At 41.5% G+C, this 27,304-nt stretch overlaps 1 protein-coding gene across 4 annotated transcripts in view; it reads right to left on the bottom strand.

Annotated features, from left to right (window-relative positions):
* htr2cl1 (5-hydroxytryptamine (serotonin) receptor 2C, G protein-coupled-like 1) overlaps window positions 1-27,304 on the bottom strand; it is a 144,532-nt gene that overhangs the window by 105,222 nt on the left and 12,006 nt on the right. For 2 of the 4 annotated variants that reach the window (XM_072687472.1, XM_072687473.1), the window contains exon 2: window positions 15,197-15,251. The exons of the other annotated variants lie outside the window; for them this stretch is intronic. The gene's annotated coding sequence lies outside the window, so the exon portion shown is untranslated. The remainder of the gene's footprint in view (window positions 1-15,196; window positions 15,252-27,304) is intronic. 4 annotated transcript variants of the gene reach the window in all.

Here is a 27,304-nt window from a genome sequence, read left to right as displayed (position 1 = left end):
GTGAATATATATATATTATGGACACCCTTCCTAATGAATGCATTCAGCTGCTTTAACTTGTACCTGTTGCTGACACAGATGTTCAAATGCACACACACACAAAGCTTGTTTAGTCCCTGTAGAGCAGTAGAACAGAACTCTGGAGCACCTATTGAACCTACTGGCACCATGCATAATGCGAGGCATGGGTTAGAGGGGTAAAAAGCCCCCAGCACTGAGCTGAGGAGCAATGAACTGTGTTCTCTGGAGTGAATGAAATGCTCCATCCAATCCTTTGGGGATGAGTTGGGGCATTGGGGATAAGGTAGGGTGGTAATCATCCAACATCCTGATCTCACCTGATCTTTTGAGTGCAATTAAATCGTCACAGCAATGTTCCAAATCGAGTAGAAAGCCTTCCCTGGACAGTAAAGACAGTTACTCCAACAAAAAACAGGATAAACTCTTTATTGAATGAACAGGGGTCCCAATACTTTTGTCCATTTTGTATAAAAAGGTACAACGTTAAGAACTTCTCTAATAAGAGATTGTGGATGTCTCTCTCAGTACCATGTGTAGGCTGAGGCTGATGAGGTTTAAGGGCTTACAGGAAAGCAGGCAAATCAAACACAGAGCTATTGTTAACCGCACATTGAGCACAAAACTCAATCACAGCCTTGACTGCCACTTCTAACACCATCCACAATGTCTTTTTAAGCACACTGGGGTCTTGCAGATCGCAGCAGCAAGCTAAGATTACATAAAACACCCACAGACGTGAAGTCTCAGTGCTGTGGACTGGGAGACTTTTGGGAGTGTACAGGACTGACAGTGCTGAGATGGTTATTTAAAGAGCAGAATGAAAAGCCTTTTTCTTGCACACATACTCACACACCCATGAGCCTAGACATCAACACCCACACACACCCACAACTGTGTGTACACGCACATAGACACACACACACACTACCCTGCCACTCCAGTGGCTAGACAGGGGTCCCTGGGAGCTTGTCATGCAATGGCAGCTCTAGCACAGTTGTTCTTATCCACTCCGGCCCATGACATGCATGCACACAGAGATGCTGTATTGCTAAGTCTTGTGGAGACATGCAGCCTGTTGCTGCTGGGTTGAATGAGATTTTGCTCTAGAAAGTGCTTGATGCGATGCACTGTCAGAACACGGCACACAGTACTGCGGTGCCATTACATGACCTTTTTTAGTTGTGAATCTTTCTTCATACCATCACTACAATAAGCTAAGTTGCTCAAAGAAACTGTCTTGTATTAGCCTATCCATGCTTCGTCCTGGCCAGGGTCATGTTGGGTCGGGAGCTCACTTGGAACCACTAGCTGCATAGTAGGAACACCCCCTGAACAGGGTGCCAGTCCCTCGCAAGGCACCACTCTAGGGGCAATTTAGCATGACCAACTCACCTACAATGTGTCCAGAGCCAGGGTTCCATTCAAACGTTTCATAGATGTTACGCATCTGAATGCAACGAATGAAATTGCGACTTATGTGACATAAATTGGGTTTTCATCCACTATGCTGATTAGGAGCGGCATTAAAACAAACAAAATAGAGAGATATAACAGACATTTGCAGTTTTGTGGTGTGTTGTTTGCAGAGACGCTGGGCAGGGCGAGAGGTGGCCTACCTAATGAGGGCCACCCCGTACATCTGGGAGGGCAAATGTAGCAGACAATTCTGGGAGATTTGGAGTCAGCGTTTCAGAATGTTGAAAGTAATCTTTGAAAAGCTCTCTTTACACCTGGTCACATCCTCTGTTTTGAATATCAGGATTGAAAAGCTATGACCCTGAGCAGCCATGGTACAAATCTGATCCCTCAAACCTTTTCAGGAGGAGATCTGAGACGCATTTGAGCCACGTTATACCAATGTAAACACATCCATCTCTCCAAGACACATCCGACAACAAGACACAACCAAAACCTCTCCAAGTACAACTGAAACACCAGTAATAATTGCCATTCCATCCAACACAGTGATCAGATTTCAGTCTGACTAACCATAGACGCATGTGACTACCCAGTGTAAATGCATAAGACTAAAATCTTATCAGGATACATTGCAGACCCTGATCACATGAAGTAACCAGGTGTAAACGGGGTCAATGTGTCAATATCGGACCATTTGTAAGGCCAGTCATTTCTCCAGTCACCAACTTTTTAAAAAAAAAAACCTGGTGGCTGGAGGTCCATTCACTTTCAAGGGGAGACCTCAGAACAAACTGCACTGTGATTAGGACCAATCACAGTCAGTGGGAGTTCAGATTAAGTAGCAGCTCCCACTGTACTGTACGAATTCAAGTTATCATTTTGGCCAAGATGTTTTGACTCTGTTTTGTTTTGAAACATTGGTTTTATTTGGACTTTGCTTGAAGTTTCTCTTTCACCAGTCCTTCCTTCCGACCTTCCTTCTTTGTCTTTCCATGTTCCTTATTTCTTTTTCCTTCCATTCATCAATCAGGTCCACAGTCACACCCCTCACTTCAGTATGCAAAGCCAAGTCACCCTATGTTCTGCTAAATAAAAAGCCTCTTTTCAAAACAGCAAAGCAGCTTTAATTCCTTCTTAAACCTTAGTGGTCTTTGTTGAGCTTACTGCACTCTTTCTAAAGAAGGGAAGAATAAAGAGAGGAATCGTCAACACTCTCACACATGGGACACATTTGATTTTGTGTTCTAAACAAATATCACCAATTAATTCTCCTTCAAGGCTTGGTTCAGTCATTCTCTAACTGCTGTAGGGGAATGTGACCCTGGATGATGAAAAAAGACCACTCAGAGAGTGAATCTGCTGTCCTACACCCATGTTGAAGGCTTTGAGACGTGGAGAAGACGATGTGTTAAAGTGAATTGTCTTGCTGGTGCAACAGGTTGGAGAACATGGTGGCCATTTTCAGGCCTTAAGAAAAAAATCAATATGACCTTTTAACCTCTAACAGAACACAACTTGTGCCTCACGGTTTACCCCAGCCAACATGAAATAAAAGTATGGATGGATTTTTTTTTCGTTTTTTTTCTGTGTGGATGCGGTTGAAGATTGGAAGTTCAAATCAAAGTCAGTGAAGCGTTATTACAGCTGATGGCGTGCTTTCGTGCTTTCATGCTGGCTTGTTTGGATGACTGCAGTGTTCATCTTAATCTGAATGCAGGCTTTGGATGTAGGTGAAAAGAAGGGAAATTGCCGGGGAAGACAATGACAAAAACTTTTTCTTGGAATGAGATTTCTCTCTTTCAGCTTTGTTAATCGAAATTTTATGACAGAACGAAGCGCTGGAGAAAAAAAAAAACAACACACACAAAAAACCCACACAATTTAATGTTTGAAATAAAGGCTGCCTCTGCTTTGTAAAGTGATAATTAGCTGCTTTCTTTGCTGAGGTCTGGCAGATCACTGGCTTCTTAAGGAAGACCACTGCAAGGCATAATTACACAAGGGAAGGGAAAAAACAATACCCTAAACCTATCACACCAAAAACGGGGATGTTCAGAAACCAATTTAAAGGCTTAGTTTTCATCTGGTTATGAAAGATCGCTTCTCCGTTTCACAAATTAATTACAATGGCATTAAGAAAAATGGCTGATGATGCTGTGTGCACAGTGCTGCTGCCAGGAGTAATCCGTCGATAGTAGTTGTTGACTGGTTGTCTCCAGGTCTCCTGGCCTCCACATTGCAGGCGCTGTGAGAACTACATACAGACACACAGCATGCACAATGAGGAGGCTGGAAAACCCAACCATCACTTGATTGATTAATGATTCATTAAGATACTTCAGGGAACAGATTACTGAAAAAAAATCAATAATTTCACTGGTTGCTTTGTTGACTGCTGGTAAATAAACAGGACTGACAGTACTTGGTTGATCAGACTCGCATGACTGGTTGACAGATGTTGCAGTCAGAAGTCCTCCAAATAATTTGTTTAACTGGTGGTAAACAGTTATTAGTACGAAAGACGTTTCAGCTAAATGATCAATCTCAAGTGTTTCATATTGAATTTAAAAACAATATTGATCAAGGCTTTCAATAATGATCACTCTCATTAAAGACAAGCTTGAATGCACACTGCTTCATAGACTGCTTCATAGACAATATCAATAAAGATAACATTGCAGATAATGAAACTGACACTTTAATGGCTTTGGTTTACAATTTACCTTAAATTACTGCAACAAGTCTGTTTAAGAGTCAAAGCACACTTAATTTAAGGCATGTTGATGAGTCTACATCAATGTGCTCACTAGGGACATATGCTTTAATCCTGATTATGTTAAATAAAGTCAGCAGAGTTTAAAAAAAATATTTTAAAGAAGCCTTTTGCAGCAGAATGACTGACAAACATTATAGCTGTTCATGAAGGAGCTTAGATATAAATTTAATGGCAAATTAAACCAATGATGTTGCTTGATTGTACTGTCTTGGATACATGTAAACATAATTAAAAATTAAGTGCAGAATTTTCTGCATTCCCATGATATAGCTACTTGTTTAAAATTATAATATATGAAGTGTCATTAGAAGACCTCTGTCTGTATGCCACAGCTGTTGCTTGGAAATTATGGAAATGCATAGAACTTAATTGGAAGCCAATGCCTTTCACTAGTCATGCATGAAATGTAAGAGGAACTAATGAATATGAATGGCCCTTAAAAGAACTGAAGAGAAATGAATTTCCTTCAGTTTCCAGAGGAGAAGTGGAACTGGTGGAGAATGGCATTCAGACATTGGCCAGTAGTTTTTGAAGCATCTCATGACAGATATGTTTTATTTTACTTCTGACTGGCTGACCTTGCTGGCACTCAAAAGCATTGAGGGAATTACCGTAGCAAAATTAAGGGACAAAAACACCTCTCTGATTATGCTTTCAATTTTCAACACCTAGACTAACTGAAGCTTGATTAGGCACTAGGAACAGAATCCTAGAGTAATGTATCCAGAATCCTGAAGTAATTCCACCATCACTTGTTAATTATGTTGGTGGTTAATCTGATGATTTGCGCCTTCAGTTCTACTTGTGAAGTCCCAAACAATGGGAAAGATCACTTGGCCCTAGCTACATAGATCCTGGGGAAAAACAAAGTCCTGATTGGACAATTTTTGGTTGTGTGGTTGCAAAATCCAACTCTTTTGTTTCCAACCAAAATTTAACAATGGGATACAATTAGTACTATAACAGCTGCAGCATTTAAATAAAAGCAGAATTCTACTGAATAACAAAAGAGACAAAAATTACAAACAAGTGTTTCCTAATTCTACAATCACTAGGCCTTCTCTGGCAACCTAATAAGCCTTGAGGGTTCCCATTTGGAATAGTAGGTTGTGGTTTGCTATGGGTGTGAAAGAATAGAGAAGAAATCAACCCCCTCAATTAGGGACATTTGGAATTTGTAAACAGAAAGTTATCTCCATCATGATCTACCTCGATGATCTTTAAAGATTTGCACTCTGCACAATTGTGTGTAGTGATGCAACATGTGGGCAGGGTCAAACTACAGTATGTTGACCAAAGGAGAGGGCTAATTAATTAGGTTTTATGTTAGTCAGCTCCAGTGCTCCTACCAGAGATTTCTGACACTTGGTAGAACTTTCATGAAGCTTTCAGAGATGGATCAAGACAAATCTGTGCCTGGAATGCCAGCAAAAAATTAGCCTGTCACCAGTGTCAAAAAATCCTCCCACAAGACAAGACAAATCCAACATGTATTCAAAAACAGACATTAGAGTTTGCTTACTATATCTACCTTCTGTCTGTGTTTTCCTGCGGTAAAACTCTTCAAGCTGAAGTCAACCCACCCACACAAGTCATGGCTGACTCCCCTTTGCACTTCAGACATTCAGCCAGTGACTGATGAATGATAGCACAAGTGAGGAAAGGAGACAAGAGAGGTAATGGTGGGCGAAATGGTGAAACTGAAACATCACAATCATAAAAGGCATACAGGAACAGAAATACCCAAACTTCAACTCATTCTAACCAGGAAAACCTCTGGAACCTTGATGACTAAGGGATCTTCTAAGCCACTATTTGTAGGACTAAATCTAACTGTTCCCGAATGTGTTATGAGGTTGGGCCAGTTTTACAGAATCTCATTTGACCTAATCATAAATTATAGCTCAGTAGTTTAGTTTCTGATGCATGCTACAGTCATTGTTGAGCCATTGCTACATAACATTGAGTTTCCACTTTACACTGCTATGCTACTGAGCTGCACTGTGTTGTAGCCAATCGATATTAGGCATGTTGGAAATGACAATGGCTGGATTTGCCAACATGTAAATGTCTGCTCAATTATGTGAAAAAACACATCAAGTTCATTAGATTTGACTTACATAAGTCAGGCTAACAGGAAATTAATGAGGTAATGGTATAACAGGCTGACATCCAAAGAGCTACTTGTTTCTATGCAGCTAATAGTTACAAAAATTGTTTACATGCTTTATAATTGGTCTAAATGTGCCTTTTACAGGCAGACCTGTTACATTTGTATCATTATACACAGTATATTGATGCTGTCAGATCAAAAACATGTCTGTTGATCCACTGTATTACTCTTATTATTAAAATGTATTAAGAATATAAAGAACAACTGGCAGATTAAATTATGTCAAAACGAGAAAAACTGAAAGGTTTTGTGATGAATGACCCAATACAAACTCTCAAAAATGAATTAATATGAAATAAAAAATGTATTATGGCACCAAGACATTAGAAGCAGATCCTGTAAGTTGTAAGGTCAGGCCTTCATGGATTGCATCGATGAGCCTTAACTGCCCATCACCTTGTCCCCGTTGCCCTGGTTCACAGATTGCCTTTTGTTGAAGCATCCATTGGCCACTGCATACTGGGAACACCCCACAAGACCTGCCTGATGCTTTCGAGGTGCTCTGACCCATTCGGCTAGCCATCACAGTTTGGCCCTTGTCAAAGTGGCTCAGATTCTCATGCTTGCCCATTTTTTCAGCTTTTAACACGTACATCATCTTCACCAACTGACTGTTCACCTGCTGCTTGATATATCCCACCCCATGACAGATGCGACTGCAGATGAAGACGATCAATGTTTTTCACTTCACCTGTCAGGGGTGTTAACGTTCTGGTGTACATACAGTGTACATATATTCCTATATAAAAGAGGAATGATAAGAACAGAGAGGTAGAGTTAAGGAGAGGGTTAAAGGATGTGAGGTGTTAAACTGGAAGGCAGAGAGAATGCAGACAGATTGCCTGACACGCTGCATGCCTCCGCTGCTCAGAAAATCATAAAGATGAACCAACATACAGAGACATCCCCTAGACACCACTGGGGTTACTCTGTGCGTGTGCATGTTTAAGTGTTTATCTGAGGAATACAACAAAAATCCTCTTAGCAGAGAACTATTAAATCAGGTGAGACAATCGGCATTCTGTTTTTGTCCCCCCTGTCTCGCAACAAACAAAAGAGGACGACTAAATAAATAAATAAATAATCGTCCCTTTGCGTCTTTGCTGCTTTGTGAGAGAACAATTATGATGATTAGAGACATTCTGCTGGAGCACCTGTAATTAAAATCACACTGTGCAACTAACGCAGCTTCATTTACACGAAGCATCTGTTGCTCTGGGTCATCAGTGCAGGACTTACACACACACACACACACAGATTTTTTTTCATTACTGAATCATGTATCGTGGAGGCAGAAACGCAAGCAGAAGGAACAAAGTGATATTGCTGTGAGGATGCAATGAAAGTACTCTTAGGGTGGTACCTCCTAAGCAGACATCTTTCACTAAACAACTACACACCCACACACACACACACACACACACACTACTCCTTCCCTTGAGGACAAGCCCCTAACATGGACCTTAATTAATTTTCAGCTGTGTTTAAGAATTGCTCTTGCTTGCTGCTCTTCAGGCTAAGTTTCCAAAAGTTGCTGAAGGTCAGTCAACCTCCCAGCCCCTATCCCAAGCAAAATCAGTAGAATGTCCCAAAAACACACACTGGCAACCTTAAAGCAATCCTTGAAGAAATAGCACATAGAATCTGAACCACCATAGACTGGTGGTTACCAGAGGTTTTGCAGTCCTGTACCTTTTCCGTTTTGCCAACATCTCAACCATGAATATTCAGTACACTACTCAGTTCTATTAGTGGTGAAGGGGAATGTGTCTAATTAGTATTTTCTGAATAAAACTCTCATTAAAAAGTGCATTAAGACCACTGCAGTGTTCATGATGAATACAAAAATATTTTCAGAATATTTAATCCTTCACTCAGCCCTATGTACACCGATCAGCCATAACATTAACACCAGGTGAACAGTCAGTTCTTTAAGGTGATGTAGTAAAAGCAGGACAAATGATCAAGCATAAGAATCTGAGCCACTTGGCCAGGACGATGTCCAAAACCTTTTTTATGGGGTTTTATGGTATGCAGTGGTCAGTACCTATGAAAAATGCTCCAAGAAAGTACCAGTGAACTGGTGACAGGGTCATTGAGGGCCCACCTCACAACTTACAGGACTTCCGCTGCTAACGTCTTGGTGCCAGATACCACAGCAATCACTTATTCTTGCCAATCATTAACATCTCTTTGTGACCCACTGTACCATTTCCTCTCAATTTCTGAATCTCATCACACACTTCACAGGTATTTATAGCTTGACCATCTGCAGAAGCCTGAAGTTACTTCCACCTTAAAGACGCAAGATTACTCAGTATTTCTCAGGTGAGATTATCATCGCTGTCATAATCTGGTATGTCCATCTTTAGAGTTTTTCACTTTTTAGACTTTTCATCACGTTTCATGATGAGTGGACCAATAAAAATGCTCCACAATGAATTGGAATTACACTGGTTTCCATTAAAAGGTTTTTGCCTTCTTCTGTAAATTTTGCCATTTTGGAAATACAAGGTTTTTCCCAGACAGTGACAATATATGCACCATAGAAACCATTTATTTTAGCAATAAAAGTGTTTTTAGTGTAAAACCATCTGATCCCATTAGAACAGATGCATGCATACAGTAAAAACAAGAATTTCTAGTAATTTCATGTCAGCTAGTTTAAAGAACCAAGCCTGGTTCAAGATCAGCTCATGGATTTGTTCAATTTCATCAGCAGTTCACCTGATTTATCATCATTAAGCACTGATTTACCAAACTAGGTATGTGTAAAATATGTATTAATATGTATAAAAAAGTATGTATAAATAATACTAGACTTCCAAGAGGAGAGCTTTGGAGCTGTCCACTTCACTTTCTGCATGAATGTTATTTGTGTTTCTTCTAATATTAATGTTTCACTGTGCAAATGAGCACTTACTGCTCAGGTATTGTTTGTGTGCAAGAAACGTATACATTGAGGTACGCCCCCACCCCCAAGCTTTTATGACCAAGTGCTTGCAGGGGTCAGGAGACGAGTGATGAGAGAGCAGGACGAGGGAGGGAAAGGGTGATGAGAGGGAGAAAGGTCAAGGATAAAATAGAGCAGGGAGGCTTTCAGGAGAAAAGCAGACAATCATTTTTAGCCAGGCATGTTTTCCACAGCACAGCGCCCAAGGAGGATAAGCGAGCCGTTCGGCTACTCTACAGAGACCCGAAAATCATTAATTGTGGAATCTGTCCTGCTTGCTTAAGTGAAACATTTAATCACAGAGTGGAACTGGAGGCGGGCAGAATTAATGAATTGATGTGAAACTGACTGGTCTCAGCCTCAGAGTGACGCTTGTGAGTCCGCAGGCAATTGTGCAATTGTGCCAGAGAGATTTCTCCTAGGAGGAACTGTCTAATAATTCAGTTTATGCAATAAAATGGCACATTTAGACAGACAGTTAGCATGAGAGAGAGATGGTGTGTGTGTGTGTGAGAGAGAGAGAGACTAAGAGAGGAGAGCAAAAATAACACAAGCAAAATATGTGATAACAGGAAATCCAAAACTCTAACTTTTAAAAATGGTCATAACCACAGTTAATGTAATTCCATTGTTTAAAAGGTCAGTCATTTAAAATTGCAAGTGGTCAATTTGTCATTAATTATTAACAGAGTGTAAATGGAACTAGAATATTCAAATGAGTTAATTAAAAAAGAGAGATTTTACGAGACTTTTATTTTATTTTACGAGGTGTTTTTTTTCTGGGTGTGCGTTATTCGGGATGCACCGATTCTCTCCTCTCCCCTCAGCACCCTCATCACTGACTCAGCAGGACGTCCTCTAATCCATTCCTAACCCACTCTCTCTAGGCCTCAGGATGGGACCTTTATCTCCCTCCCTGCTGGGCCTTTCATGTCCCCACCTACGAGACCAGTACAGCGCTCTCTAATTTCCATTTAACAATAACAAATAAACAGCAAGGGGCTTGTGGGCTTTCCGTTCTTCTGCGCTCTCCACGCTTTGTTCCCTCCAGCTGTTGCTTAGCCTGGTGGTGCCTTGTCTTTTTATCTAGTTATTAATCAGCGCAGCTTTCAAACACAAGAAAATCCCTCGAAAGGCCGCATGCAGACCCACGGTCGACCCATGAGACACAGCCGAGTGCCGACTGCTATCACAGAGCCAATACAGTAGTGCCATGTAGGAATGGGCTGCTATGGCGATAATGCCTAGTGGGCAGAGATAATAGAACTAAATTTTTAAAGACAGAGGGAGAGAGAGAGAAAGAGAAAGGTAGAGAGCAAGAGGAGGAGAGGAATAGGAAGTGGAAGTGTAGAAAAAAACATTTCATCTCCTCCAGTTTCTGCTGACCCAACGATACCTGTTCCATTAATAGATGCAGAAAGGTTCTGTATTAGCTAGGTCTGTGTTTGCTCACGGTTAACGCCCACATTAACACCCACATGCCCACGCATAAACACAACCGTATAAACGGAGACAGGAAAAGATGAGGCCGTCCTGCTTTTGTGTTAGCCAGGTGTTGTAATATTCCTCCTCCTCCTATAATACCAGTGAAGCAGAAAGCCATCTTCAGAGGCAGCAGCCGAGCCTAATGCAGTGTACAGTAGATGCATCAACACACAAGCAGTCTTTATAAAGCCCTGTGGGAGCAGACAGCCTGGCATACTTCGGAATCATCTTTGGATAAGTAAGGAAAAAGTTACTGAACTGAACTCAATATTGCTGAAGTCTAGGAACACGCCGGTGCGATGTTTCTCTATGTTTTTTTTTTTATATATTATTGTGATAACAATGTAGAAATACGATTCAAACATTTCCTAAATCTGTAGAGCCTGCCCTTTAAACACATCTTATTGCCAGATCATACGTGACTCACATGCAGAGTTACGAGGCTCTAAAGATGAGTCAAATGACTCCTCAAAGAAATTATCAATTTCTAAAATCAGAGTCTGCCTCAACCAGACAAACGCCAACAAACTTCCAAAATTCAAACTTCCAAAAGTCTGCCTATTCCTTACTGTAACCCAACAAAATGATCAGACCCCTAAAATTCTGCCTGATTCTGACTGTAGCTCTGAGTGTAAACCAACAAAATTCTACCTGATCTTAAAATGATGTCTGATCTTGACTATAGCTCAACCAGATTTGTACAAACCTGATAGAACCATAACATAATTCTGACAAACTGATTGCAGGCTGACAGAATTTAGAAAACGAATAACAAATTGTTCTTTATGCAATGCCATCAAATGACCACTTTCAGTTCCTTTAAAAAATTTCACAATTTTTGTGACATGATGAAACAAAATGAAATGAAATTAAAATTAAAATTGAATGTAGCTCTTTTACGAAAAAAAAAAAGTTAGAATTGACACAGATTAAATTGTTAACAGCTGTTATAAAAATCCTTTTTTTTAATATGGGTCTTTAGAGAACCAGAGGTGGTTAGTTTATTGCATTACTAAAAGAAGTCTGTTGGAATCCCAACAACATCCCAACTGAATAAAATCTTTTCCAAACCTGAACTGAACCAAATGTTTTAAGCCACTTCACTTCAGCTCACTTTACCAGGCGGCTTGGCCCAGACCAAGCCCAGTTAAATACTGAACAAATGATGTCCGATATTTCAAGCTCTGGTACGCACCTCCACTCAGCAGGCATCCGGAACCGGCAATGAAGCCAGCCCTCTGACTGAGGGTCAATGCGGTGATTTCCGACCGAACAAATCTGCACATTAAGCATGTTGATGGGGCAGCAATGACTCATTTGAAGCAGGCTGGGTTAAATGGCTCCCGAATGATTGTGAGAGCTTGTGTGCTAGAGGGGCAGGGGGCAAAGGAGATGCATGCTGAGAGCTGTCAGCCCCGGTGAGATGTGATTCACACACACATACACACACAGACATTTTTAAACCTACAGGATATATATAGTACCTTAAATATAAATACAGGCCCATGCATACATATGATAATTTTGTTGATTCTGAGATGCTTCCACTGTTTTTGTTTGGATTTCCTACAAAGTCCAGACATTTTGAACCTGAAAATGTATGAAAACAAACACAAAACACACATGCGCACACACACATCTAAAAGGCCATCATGAGTAAAAACCCCCGCTGGGCTACCTGCCTGTTTACAGCAAGAAGAGAATGTGCCTGTGTGTGAGTGTGTGTGTGTGTGAGTGTGTATGTGACAGATGAGCTGGTAAGAGAGTTGGAAAGAGCAGAAGAGTTGGAGGTAGTGACTAGATCCAGACCAAGCAGAGAGAGAGGGGAATAAAAAGAGGGACTAAGAGAAGGTATTTTTGTCTCCTTGTCCACCCCAGGTGGACAGGCTGCAGACTCCATGCAGTCCAGCTCCTTCCACCTTTCACTCACGCTGTCCACTGATGAAAGCAGAAGGAGTAGAACATTGAAAATCGTTTGATGTGTGTGTGTGTGTGTGTGTGTGTGTGTGTGATATATAGGACCTCACACCCGGGAGAGTAGGGATGTGTCTCTGTGGCCACTCACACATTCACACGCTCACTCACTCATGCACTCACATCACACAAGCCTTTGACATGTCACTGAAGCCATCCATCCCCTCAATGACAGACAAGGGTCAAGGTGTATGAATGTGTATGTGTGTATGAGTGCCTGTATGTATGTATGTGTGTGTGTGTGTGTGTGTGTGTGTGTAGCCATGGTCTGCCAGACTCTATATCTATCCACCAGCATAGAAAAAGAGGTTCTGCCCACACAGGGATGAGGAAGGTCAGAAAGTGACATATCAAAGTGACAGCTCCTGTTGAATAGCTGGGTGAGTTTGTGCGCTTTCTGGTGGTTCGTGACCTGTGGGAAGAGGCTGGCGTGCAGTGTTTGCTGTTCCGTGTGTGGTAGGGATGCAAAATTAATGGCAATTCGATTATGATTCTTGAAATGATGAAATTATGATATCCACAATTTTTAAAGATAGTTGTGAAATCTCAGAAATCGTCCCAAGAAAGGTCATTTCTGAGTTTATGAATCTCTGAAAATTGATTCAAGGCAAAATATTTGAATATCATATTCCTTAAGAAATAATCCAATGTGTAATCTCGAAATAGTACATATTTAACGAATGTATTCAATGTGAAATTTCTGAATCTGTGTCTAAACCACCTGGGATACCACAGTAACCACTTAGTAGCACCATAACAACCAGCTAGCAACCCCACCTGGAATACCATAGCAACCACATTACAACAGTCTACCAACTGCCTGGAAGTGGAATCCACTTCAGCTGTGTAGTTCTTCTGTGTTTGCTTCAGGAATGTCTAGTTATGTATGCAGTTGTAATGTTTTAAGCCTCAAATAAAATGTTTCCCAGCTCCACAGTGTCACACCTGAACACCTAAACGTGTAATGATGGACTTTTCCTATATTTGGATTTGTCTCCTTTACTCTTCTCCTCAGTATTTCTCTGCAGGATTTTCGTCCTGCAGTTCACCAGCAGAGATCAACACAGTTTCAACTCTTTTTCAGTCCAACTGTGTGATTCGGGCACATAGTTTCCACATAGCAACTTTTTTTTTGGTAGTTTTTTTTCTACATAAGACTGTGAAAGTCCCATATCACAATGATACAAATACACTAGTAACTCCCCGCCAACCAAATAGGGTACCACAGCAACCATTTCACAACCACCTTAGACACCATAGCAGCCATCTGGGATACCATAACAACTGCCTAGCAACCAGTAAACAACACCATAGCAACTGCCTGAAATACTAATGCAATCATCTTGCAGCACTGTAGCAACACCATAGCAACCATCTAGCAGCACCATAGCAACAACCTGGGAAACTGTAGCAACCACTTAGCAACACTATAGCAACCCCCTGGCATACCACAGCAACCACTTGGTAACACCATAGCAGCCATCTGGGAAACCATAGAAGCCACTTAGCAACACCTTATCAACAACCTGGAAAGCCATAGCAACCACTTAGCAAACCAGCTAGCAACACCATAGCAACCACATGGTAACCATGGCAACCACCTGGGATACCACAGCAACCACTTAGCAACACCATAGCAACCACATGGAAACCATAGAAACCACTTAGCAACACCATAGCAACCACCTGGGATACCATAGCAACTACTTAGCACCACCATAGTAACCAATTAGGATACCACAAAACAACCTAGTAACACTATAACCACCTGGAATGCCACATCGACTACCTGGTAACACCACAGCAACCACCTTCCAACCACTTAGCACCACTATAGCAACCACCTGGGATACCACAGCAACCATTTCTTCAGGAAATAAATGCACTTGCCTAATTATGTATGCAGTTGTAATGTTTGCAGTTGTAATGTTCCCCAACTTCTTAGTGTCACACCTGAACACCTAAACGTGTAATAATGGACTTTTTCTGTAAAATAATAATAATAACCTGTTTGGGGCAGAAAGCTTTTTATTTCCTGAGTTATGATGGAAAAAACAAAGTCCAGGTATAAACACATCATAAAAAAGCTGAGCTTCACAGCAGGGTGAAAACTCAGACAGGAGAATGGCTTAAATATCAAACGGGTTTAGATCTCCTTTACTTAAAATAAACACAGAATAAAACATTGTTGGACTGTTTAACCAATCTGTCTCTACACTCTAACCTACTGTACAGCAGCGCTGAGCCCCTCAGTGCTGTTAGAGTTCAGAGGAGAAAGTAAGACTCTGACAGCAGTTTGCGTGTGTTAGTCTGAAAGCAGCAGAGTGTGAAATTAGGTGTGACTTCCAAAAAAATAAAAAAAGAGGATAGGAATCAGGCAATGTCATGCACCAACCTTGAAAACTCAGGGAGGTCCGCCCATACTGCTGAGGAGTGTGTACGAAACAGCCCTGAAGAATGGAGGGGGGGGGGGGGGGTTGAGAGGATGAGAGAGAGACAGAAGTTAGATAGAGGAAGAGGAAGATACAGAGAGAGAGAGAGAGAGACAAAAAAGAGAAAGAAAACAAGAGAGACAAAGACAGTAGCCGGCTTTCCATTCACATGTTTTGCACAAATATTTCGTTTTCCGATTTATGTCGTGTTTCCATCCAGTTGAGTTTGATGGCTGTAGCCAGGCAGGTCAAGCAGTGGTCCACCTACTGAAGGCTAAAATCTCTGAACCACCCCGACAACACCCACCGTACATACGCTCACACCCTCATATGTCATTGTTTATTCACACCCTTTTCTGTGTCACTGTTTTACACATACTGTCTTTAGCGATATTTAAGCTGATCCACATCACCCTAGAGGACAAATTTTTGTATTTTCAAATCAGGGTTTTTTCAAAATTCTCTAGAACGTGGTGTCTGGAAAACTCTCTACTGACAGAGAGAGAGAGAGAGAGAGAGAGAGAGAGAGAGAGAGAGAGAGAGAGAGAGAGAGAGAGAGAGAGAAAAGGAAGACAGAGAGAGTAAAAGAGAGCTAGAGAGGAAGAAAGAACAAAGGAAAGAAGAAGAGGATAAAGAAGAGAGAGAGATAAAGACAGAGAGAGGATGAGACATAGAGAGAAAGCCAGAGACAGAGAGAGTGAAGGGAAATAACAGAGAGAGTAAAACAGGGACAAAGAAAAAGACAGATAAAGAGAGAGAGAGAGCAGGACAAAGAGACAGTGAGAGTGAGTGAAAAAAGAGAGAAAGAGAGAGCTAGACAAAGACAAAGAAAAAAACAGAACAGGAGAGTAAGACAGACAAAAAGTATAGAGAGAGCAGCAGTACAGGGAGAGAAAGTGAGACCCAGAGAGAGAGAGAGAAAGAAACAACAGAGAGAGAGAGAGAGAGAGAGAGAGAGAGAGAGAGAGATCTACAGCAGTACATATTCATAGAGAAAAAGAGAGAAAGAGAAAAGAGAGAGAGAGAGAGAGAGAGAGAGAGAGAGAGATAGAGAGAGTCCAGCAGTACAGAGAGAGAGGGAGAAAGAGAGAGAGATGCTGCATTACAGAGAGCGAGTGAGCGCGCGCGAGAGAGAGAGAGAGAGAGAGAGAGAGAGAGAGAGAGAGAGAGAGAGAGAGAGAGACTAGCAGTACAGAGAGAGAGGGAGAAAGGGGGAGAGAGATGCTGCATTACAGAGAGCGAGCGAGAGACAGACAGAGAGAGAGAGAGAGAGAGAGAGAGAGAGAGAGAGAGAGAGACTAGCAGTACAGAGAGAGAGGGAGAAAGGGGGAGAGAGATGCTGCATTACAGAGAGCGAGCGAGAGACAGACAGACAGAGAGAGAGAGAGAGAGAGAGAGAGAGAGACTAGCAGTACAGAGAGAGAGGGAGAAAGGGGGAGAGAGATGCTGCATTACAGAGAGCGAGCGAAAGACAGACAGAGAGAGAGAGAGAGAGAGAGAGAGACAGAGAGAGAGAGAGAGAGAGACCAGCAGTACAGAGAGAGAGGGAGAAAGAGAGAGAGATGCTGCATTACAGAGAGCGAGCGAGAGACAGAGAGAGAGAGAGAGAGAGAGAGAGAGAGAGAGGAGAGCGAGAGAGAGAGAGAGAGAGAGAGAGAGAGAGATACCAGCAGCAGTTTAGAGAGAGAAAGGGAAAATGAAAGAGAGAGATAGCAGCAGCAGTTTAGAGAGAGAAAGGGAAAAAGTGAGACAGAGAGAGCAGCAGTACAGAGAGAGAGAGAGAGAGAGAGAGAGAGAGAGAGAGAAATAGAGAGTGAGCTGGGAGTTTTGGTAATTCTGTTTTTTCACTCTTCAAGGACTGTTCTTTCATGTCTGGCTTCAGTGGACAAGCTTGCACCTCCACGCTTCTGTATTGTCATCCAAATGTAAGACTTCACATCAAAGAAGAAGCTCTTGGAAGAGACAAAGTACAAAGCGCTGTTCAAATTTCCCATCCAAAAACACACATCCGAAAACAGGAGCGTGGCTGTCCGAAAGCAAACATTTCCCCTGGAATCCGCTCACACCTGTTTAAATATTCATATTTCACTTAGCACTCCTTTACTGAATCACTGCCATTCAGCTGCAGTGCTGGAGCAGAACACCAGCAGCCACCGCATGCGTAGCTACACACCCACACCAACACCTACACACACCATGCACACACAAAAACTCAGCTGTCCACAATACGGCACAAACTACATCCAGAGTGAACAAAAAACACATTTCCACACCAATACACAGATTCCCAGATGGAGTAATTAGGAGCCCTTCTACAGTGCAAGGCCTTTTCACACCTGAAACTCCCAACTTAGGTTCATGTTGTTGCTACATTGTTGTACAGATCTGATCCAGTTCGCTTTGGTTTCACAGCACAGTTTAACAAGCGCACTTAGGGCAACTACATATACCTACATCCAGTCGTCATCAATTACACTTACACTGAGGCTGTGTCCACCCTAATAGCCATGCCATACCACTTTGCCATCAGCTGCCGGAGTCAAAGAGAGCACAAATGACTGTGCTCTCTCCAGGTGGGTAGATGGTGCTCTTTCTCCTTATCAGCGATGTTGTGTTAGCTGGTGCGGTGGAGCTGGGGACCTCATACTTCCCTTCAAGCGTGTCAGCACTGCCGCATCGTCAGCAGTTCAGGAGCACTGCTAGTGCTGGGGGGAGCTATGAACGAGTTCATTGGCAGTACCAAATTGGAAGAAAAAAAGGGAAAAATTTGACAAGTTTGTAAGACCATCACTATCCTCCTGGATCCAGATTACATCAAAACTCAGAAGTAAAGGATCTTCTTGTCAGCTTCTACCAAACACACACCAACGCTAGGAAGCAACTGACTGCACACATACACCAATCAACCATAACATTAGTGCCTAATAATGAGTAAGCTTGTGATCTGAGCATTCAAGGACTCCACGAGACTTCTAAAGGCGTCCTGTGATATTTGGCACAAAGACGTTAGCAACAGATCCTTGTAAGTACTATAAGTTGTACTGTAAGTACTGACCCTTTTACTGCTTCCCTGACTTACAGGCATGAAAAGAACACCCCATAAGACCTGCCGGATGTTTTGGAGATGTTCTGACCCAGTTGTCCAGTTCTTTATTCTTACACTTGCCCATTTTTCCTTGCCCCACCCTTTGACATATGTACTTAATGTTATGGCTTATCGGGGTACATCACACAAAACACACCCCCAACACTCTTAAATATAAAGTTTCTTCAAATGGTTCTTTGATGTTTGAGTGTGAAGGACCTTTGCATCCTTAAGACCAGGGGTCTCAAACTCAAATTAGTTAGAGGCCACTAGCCAGTCAGTATTCTCCAAAGAGGGTCTAGAGCAGTCAACGCTGCGTGACTTGCAAAAGCGTGAATCTTTTGCAAGTAAATTCTTGTGTAAAAACACAAAAAAGCACCCTCTTCTCTGTAAACAGCTTCCCTGCTTTTGTAATGAGCTCACTCTCCACACGGCTTGCCTGAACTTTCTGCATCACTTTCTCTTCTTATTCAGTGAAACCTGTTCTGCTGCAGGGAAAGCCCTCAGTGAAGCTGAGCGACTCGCCTCTCCCTCTCCTCTTTCTCCTACCTAGCACACAGATCTACATGTTTAGTTGTGTAATGGAACTTGAAATTGTGTCAAAAACGAGGCTCTTTGTGCTGTGAACGGTGAGTTAGCACCTGTGTGTAGCATGAGACATGCTGTCAGCAGCCAGCTTGTTGCTTAATAATAAATCACTACGTAATTTCTTATAAATTAAGGTAAAACAGAACTTTACACAAGTAATTGAAGGAATGGCAACTATGAACAACAGGCTACTGTACCTCAGTGATGATTAAATTGGTATTTTAACCAATTATTGTAGAGACAATAGCCTCCATATTTTGCTTGGGATTCAGCAAAAAAGCACATATTGACATAAACATGCAGGATTCACTCCAAAGCAGAGAATGCACAATTTGACATCATTTGCACACTTTCGTCCCAAGATGCGTCTGGATATTAAACCAAACGACCAGCTGCTCACATTCCTCAGATGAATGGCTCGACTGCTAGTGCTACAGTATGTGTGTTGATTGTAGGCTGAGCTTGATTATGAATCTGGTTGATTAATCTACTCTATAGTAATCTCCATTCATTATCCAGACTCATCCAAGGCCAGGACGGTGTTGCGTTGACACAGGGCGGTGTTTTGGGTAGGTGTTTCTGGCTGCTGATTACAGTACTGTTTCCCAGTCTCAGTCCTAAAACGGACCACTGAAACAGTGATGTAATCTTGTTCTGTAGAGTCTCATCCAGACGAGTCCTGGGTTTGAGCTGTTGTTTAACAGAGCAAAAAAGTTTTAAATTAAAAAGGGTGTTTTACACAACTGTGTACGTTCAATGACCTTTAAAGGTATATTACATTTAGTTCATCATGGGAAAGGTTTGGTTTAATAACTTAATGTTTTTAATAGATCACATAAAATAAGAAGCTTGGAGTCAAGACGGGACCTTGTCTAAGATAGGAAATTGTCTAAAATTATTAGGATATAGCAGAAGCAGTAGCAGAAGAAGCAGTCAATGGACCTTTTTTACGTTCACTGTATAATCTTCCTTGTGGCAGACTAAGTTTCGAGCCTCTGTTAGGGCAAGCCCATTATGCTACACCAATAAGAGTCCTTAAGAAAATAGGACTCTCTGGACTAAAATATGATAGACATGAACCAACAAAGGCAGAAAACACTAAATATATATTTAACACCCTTGCTTTGGAAGATACAACAAATGAGCAGGTGTCCCAATACTTTTGTCCATACAGTGTGTCGTGAATTTTGTTTTGCTTGCAGTGTCTATTCACTTACAGCATAGCTTTCTGTTGTTCAGAATCAGGATCAAAGGCGTGGCAGTCTGCTCCCATCCTTTTCTTTACATGCGATTGGTACACAATTTTCCATCGATCATTCTCCTCGCTGGTGCCCTGGAAACTATCAGCTGTCTGAATCTGAGCCTCCTTCACCTGGCTAAGGCTCTGAAAGATCCAAAAAAACTTGTTTTTCTATTTCGTGGTGCCATTTCTGTTCTATCCTGTCTGAGGTTATTTAACTTTCTGTGTTGGAACCTATTGGTTTTTACCTCATGCGTTTTCTGGGAAAAGCCAGGCACAGCTGTGTCGCTAAGTTAACATCGGTTGCACTGGAATAGAGGGGGGAAATGGCCATCTTTATTGCGGCCGCCTGAGGTAGAAATACTCTGAGGTAGAAATACTCTGAATGCTTTTTGCCACTCATTTTCCCATTGATTAAAAACAGCTTGACACAGACCCAAAAAATGTCAAGGACCTAAGCTTTGACCTCAATGCCAAGGTTTAGCATAGCTCAGTTCTCTTTTCCTTCTCATTCACCTATGACTAAGTTCAGGATCGGGTTGGTTATCTGTGGATTTTAATCGCGTGTAATACAGCGCTAAGCAACATTGTGCTGCAGCAAGACTTGGCCTGGGTACCAAGTGAATAGATCTTTTAAACTTGAGGTTCTGATCCCAAGTGCAGATTACAGCTGCAGGCCAGTATTAAATATTACAGGAAGATGGGCCTCGTTTCCCAGGCTTACAGATTCTAACAGAAGACATGTCGGATTTGGTCTTCAAAGTGGCTAGGAATAAGAGGCCAGTGGCTGGTGAACAGGCGATAACTGACAGCTGGATTAGCCATTCCCATGATGTTATTAGACCAGATTTACAGATTTAGTCAATCTCAGGGCTTCAAAGGGCTGAGATAGACATGCCTTGAGCAACATAAGACCTGACCAATAAAATCTGTTTACCCCATCATCCACAATAACTCCCCTATCTCATGTCTTTCATCTGCTCGGTCTGAATCGCTGCCCTTTCTCGTGATTAGTCTATCTGTGCTGTAATCCAGGGGTTTCATACCTTTCTAAAAGGCTAGACTTACCCTAACTTTCAGTGGATCTTAATGCAGGATCAATATCAGTATCAGGTATCAAGGTATTATTATCCACAATGAAAGGACAAATATTAATTATGTGAAATCTTGTGAAATCAAGGATATTAAAAGGAGTTTATCCTGCGTTTGATAGAGTAACTGTCTTTACTGTCCAGGGAAGAAGGCTTTTCACCAGATTTGACAAAAATCTAAATCAGAGACAAAAGTTGTAGTAAGATCAGGATGATCACCATCATTGCAGAAAACACTGTTCCACTGCTCTGTAGATCAATTCTGGGGGCCTTTATACCCCTTTAGCACATGCCAGACATTAGGCATGGTACCAATAGGTTCATGTTCTTTTGGCAGTACTTCTCTACATGGACAAGACAAGCAGTGTTTGTATATTTGGTGCATATATACACATACATGATTTCCACTTTCCCCACTTTTTCCACAAAAGTGTAAATCTGCAAGTTAATATTAAAAGATTTTACAATTTGTAAATGACTGTACATTCAAAAAGAAACAAGCCACAAGTTGGGATAAAAATATTGGGATATTTATTGTCATTTTCCCCCCTTTTCTACTAATTCGGTACTGCCAATTAACCTACCTGTTCATAATTCCTCTAGCAACGCTCCTGAAACCACCTCCCATACACTCAAAGCCAGCCATCATTTCGAAGCAGCCAACAAGCTTGGAGGAAAGCACCAGGTACCCAGTTCACCCACACCAGCCAACAGACACCTGTGCCGGCCAACATTGCATAAGAGTGATGAGGGGAGAGAGCGCCATCTACCCATCTGGAGAGAGCGCACCCAATGCTACGCCCGCCCCCTGCCCTTACTAATTATACCGCATTATACCACTGAGCCGCTCTGAGCCTCTTTTTTTGGACACATCTTTACATTGAAATGAATGGGGGAAATGTCAGGAGTACAGACTTATTGATTACATTATAATTGTTGTAGCATAATATTATTATGATTGATTACATGATTAAAATGATCAATAAATTAAATTAATCTTGATTTTTAAGGGTTTTAACTGAGCTGAAAGTCACCTGTGCACCAGATGTTAAAGGTAAGCTGAAGCAGTAAATTGTTTTAGTAGTGGAATGACATTGTGAATACAGCCATACATACCAGTCCTTAACACTGGGACCTAAACCAGCACAAAAATACTTTCCTAAAACTGTTTTCCTAAAATACATCTTAGGTTCCAGTAAATTTTGGTCATAAATTTTCTACGCTTCATACTTTAGTGTGTGTTGTTGGACCGTCCAAATTCGGTATCCACATGCCGAAAAGACACAGTCGCCGGTGTAAATGATGAGGCTTGTAACTATGCAGCAGACGTGTTCCCTCAGACGTGTGAACGGCAGCACATTCATCAAGCGGACAGCTCTAATCCCTGCCGGTCACATTACAGGAATATTTGGGAGGTGATGGCAGCTGTACTGAAGAAAGAGCTGTTAAAGGAAGCAGATTTACTGTAGCTTCCACTTGCGGGTGGGTTCCCAGTCTCACAGTAGATCAAGTCTAATTGTGGATTAAACTGTAGCGTCCCTGCTGGTTTACCACCCATAGTTCCTCTTGGAACAGGACTAGGTATAATCTCTGTCTGGGAAAACACACCATCCAGAAGCTGAAGTGAAGCAAAAATAATGGCCTGATGTTTAAGACATCTGGATGTGTGACTCAGATTCCATTGTCAAGGTTTTTGAAAAGGAGCTTGAGATGAACTCCCTAATGTCAACACACCCATTCCTGAATTGCTGACAATATTTTAATGTCCTGTGAACAGGCAACCAACCATACATAATCTACTGCTCCACACAAACACACACAAACACACACACACACACACACACTCCCACATACACAACAGAACCCTCACTGAACCATCAAGTAATGTGGTATGAAAACAAGTCTATAAACCCGAAGCTGGGAGGGTTTTTTTTTTACATTTCCACAAAAACATCTTGTCTGGTCAGACATGCCTTTCACATTTACATTCTGCCCCAGTCCCTCACTCTATTGATTTTATTATATGCACTAAAGGACAAAAGTATTGGGACACCTGCTCATTCATTGTTTTTCTGAAATGAAGGATATTAAAAAAGAGTTTATCCTGCTTTTGTTGGAGTAACTGTCTCTATTGTCCAGGCAAGGCTTTCTACTAGATTCTGGAGCCTAGCGACAAAAGCGCTGGTGAGCTTAGGATGTTGAATGATCACCATTTTATTTCATTCTCAACTCATCCTAAAAGTATTGGCATTTACAGAGAACGCACCATATTTCAGGATATTAAAGCTGCGTATGGCAACCCAGTACACTTCCCATGATGTGTGAGTTACGAGTTATGAGACTGGAGTGTATTACAGAGATGGGGTGAGTTGCTCTTGTTTCCATTTATGCTGTATTACAATCTCACAGTTTCAGAAACCCAGGAACGCTCATCTGCGACCCAACAAGCAAATGACAGATTGTCACTGAACTACATGTCCCACAATTCTCTGTGGGAATGTGCTGTTGCTGCACAGTGACAGCGATATGTACCATGGGTATTATCACAGGGCTGGCAAGGTGGAAGGGTGTGTGTGTGTGTGTGTGTGTGTATAGAGGAAAGAGAAACTGCATTCAGCAATAAGGGCAGCATTGTGCTTATTTTATACAGTGATAGAAAACCTGGTAGTACACAGAGCTCCAATAATAACACATTTTACTGTGGCCACCGTGGACATGCACGTGTCATAACTACTCCGGCAGCAGGATCTGGGGGCACAGTGAAAGGAGACAAAGTCTCTGCATGTATTGGCAGTGATATGTTAGGCGTGACAGGGATAGCACGGCATTTTACAAGTCATGCTGTTAATGCCCTAGACTTTAGTGAAGTCCATTAGGCAGCAGCTGAACTGATACAGTGAGATCACCATCTCTCAATGCAATATTCACCTCACCCCCCTCCTGAATGCTCCCACAGAGCGGGGAATAGAGAGAGAAGGTGAAACAGCGAGGATAGACTCTTTTTATCACCCATGTTTTCAGAAGAAACAGTGAATGAGCAGGTGTCCCAATACTTTTGTCCATATGATGTATGTACCTTTGAGCGTATAGTAAAGTGTTTTAAGGGCTGGTAAAATGTTTTACATACTGTACTGCACTAACCAGGGCTAAATACACTCTCTTTATAATGGCAATAGTAGGTGCTCAGTGATCTAGAAGTAACTAGGTAATGACTGGACAATTTTGATAGGTCAGTTCATCCTGAAGTAGCTTCCAAAGACATAGACAGCCATATTCACTATTTGTGTTGAGCACACAGATGGAATTTGGCCTCCGCCTTTAATCCGTCGGTGTAGACAACACACACATACACACTAGTGATCAAACACACTCAGTGACAGTGCGCACACTTGGCTCCACCATTTTTTCGAATTGTTCCAGACATAAGAAGCTCCTCTTTTTCCATTCCACATTCTTTTTTCTGGCTCCAACTGGTCGAGTGGCCTAAGGCACTGCTGCTGTGATCCAAGGATTGTTGGTTCAAATCCTGGGTCATGCTGCTTGCCATCAGCAGCCGGAGTCAAAGGGAGCACAATGCTGCTCTGTCAGGGGTGGATTAATGGCACTTATTCCCTGTATCTGTCAAAGTCCAATTTTTATCTCTATTACATACTCAAAAATAAGTAGTAGTATTAGTAATTAGTACACAATTGCGACACAGCCAGAGCAAGGAGTGAGAGTGGGAAAGAAAAAATGCAGGAGAGAGAGAGAGAGATAGGAAGACATAAAGAGATAGAGAGAGAAAACAGACTGAAGGGAATGAGTGGCTAAATGGACAATGTTGGTGTCAGCCAGCTAAAATCAACATCAAACAGTGTGTGTGTGAGTGTGTGTGTGTGTCTGTGTGTGTGTGTGTGTGTGTGTGTAAGTGTTTGCACAAATATACACATTGTCACATCTGCCATGTTCCAATTCAAGGGCCAGAATGCACAAGCACACACAGTCCCCCTCAAACAAAAAACTACATCTGTTTACAGAATTATGCATCTACACATTACAGTGGAAGTGAAAGTACAGAGTAGATGGAAATCAGGGAGATAAGGCGAAGTTTCATTTCAGACACGTACAAACCTGAATAACAATAAGGTCAAGAGACGCAAACACCGGTGCATTCTTTAGGCTTGTGGGAGATTGGGATGTAAATGTTTAAAACTAAAAACCTGTGCTGCTGAGCGAATGGATCTTTATGATTCAGTCGGCGTTCCTCCATTTCTCTCAGCTTGAATAGTCACACCATCATCCCAACGGCAATAATAACGTGATGAGTTTGGAAGGCGCTGGTGTGAGATGGCAGCAGCATGCTGGTAAGGTGAAGCACAGCCATTACTGTGTCAGGAGGTTCAAACCTCCCACATGGTGCAGCAACAGAAATGAGATTAAACGTCAGAAACCTGCAGGTTGTAATAAAACTGCCCTTGGCTTTTACTACATCGTGGAGCTCTTCTGTAAGTCACTAATCCACTGAGGGTGGTACGACACACTGCAAAAGTAACGTCCTTTCTTCGAGTCTCCATTTCATACTTTCACATGGCCAATTATATTGTAGAGCAGTGTCTTCCAGCCTTGGTCCTGGGGTACCCCTGTCTCACTTACTGCAGTGCTATCATGCTCTAATAACTCCACTTCACCTCCTTTAAAGAGAGTTCTTCAAGAGTTCCTTAGTAAAGGCAAAGGTTCTATACTATGATAACTCAAATAACCATTTGAAAGCATAAATGCCTGGTTAAATGGCAAGAAGATCTAAATACAAGATGGTCTCACACTGGACTCAAATCATTTCAATGCATGCCTTTTTTCAGTGTATTTCACTTTCAGGGGTTGAATCAGGTGTGTTAGAGCAGAAAAAACTTAAACACTTATATGTAAGGTAGGATGCTCTATAGGGCCACTGGTGTAGATAATATACCTTAAATATCTCAATTATAATTTTATAATTATAATTATGTAACCAAGGGCGCTGCCAGGTATTCTCATAGGGATTGTACCAAAATACTCAATTAATAGATTTTTTAGGGCACCTTTCACTCACAGGCCCTTAGAATCATTCTAATTGAATCCCCCTAATACGGCGCCCCTGTATGTAGCTGTATCTGTAGCTCCTGTCATTCTTAAAAATAAAAGTTCCTTAACAGTTCTTGGCATGGTTGTTTAACTGGTTGGGCCTTTACATGATGTGTAAGTTTTTTAAAAAGAGGCTTCACACAAACGTAATTTCTTAAAATTATTGAATTCTCAGGGCTTGTATCATTACTCAAACTGGTTTCATAGTTTCATAGTAATTATTAAATAATTCTTGAGCAGGACCCTCAGGGTCTTCTATGCCTTCAGAGGCCTAATGGCCTAAGGCCTAATGAGGCCTAAGCCTAATGATTTCACCCAGTAAATCCTATAATCTGGTTTGTTATGTTTAAACTCTCCACTACTCTTATTTAATCGACTTTTGGATTTATCTTGGTAAAAAAAAAAAAAAAAAGGATCAGATCTTGTAATGACCAACAATGTGTATATATACACAGTTTTTTTTTTTGTTTTTTTTTTTTTTTTTCATGAATGTGAACATGTAAGATGTGAGATTTTGTTGAACTACCAACATAACTAGAAAGTGACACAAAAAAAAAAACAACCAAACAAATTTCTAATGGATAAAGCCAGTTTACTGAGAAAAAAACTTACTCCGGGCCTTATGGATATTTATGGTCTAATGCTGTGTTTGAGGGCTCTTTGGAAGGTTGTATATACCAGATGGTTAACTATTAAAAATAACTTCACTCCGTTTGAGGGACTGATGGAAGATCCACCCGCAAAGCATGGATTTCCGTAGGATGTTAGAAAACAACATTCGGTCAGCTGAACGTTGGAGTGTAAAAAGAAAAAAAATATTAAAAACTGAATTTAAAAACATATGGAAAAGATACATGTTACATCTTGTAAACTCTTGGGTCACCTAGAATCCTGAGTTTCCCACTTGTAAATGAACAGGATCTTCCGGGCTGTTCGAGTGCAATTTACAAGTGGTACAAACAGTATT

Source organism: Salminus brasiliensis, chromosome 9 (assembly GCF_030463535.1).
Source record: "Salminus brasiliensis chromosome 9, fSalBra1.hap2, whole genome shotgun sequence".
Classification (NCBI taxonomy): domain Eukaryota; kingdom Metazoa; phylum Chordata; class Actinopteri; order Characiformes; family Bryconidae; genus Salminus; species Salminus brasiliensis.
This window is presented reverse-complemented; position numbering and strand designations above follow the sequence as displayed.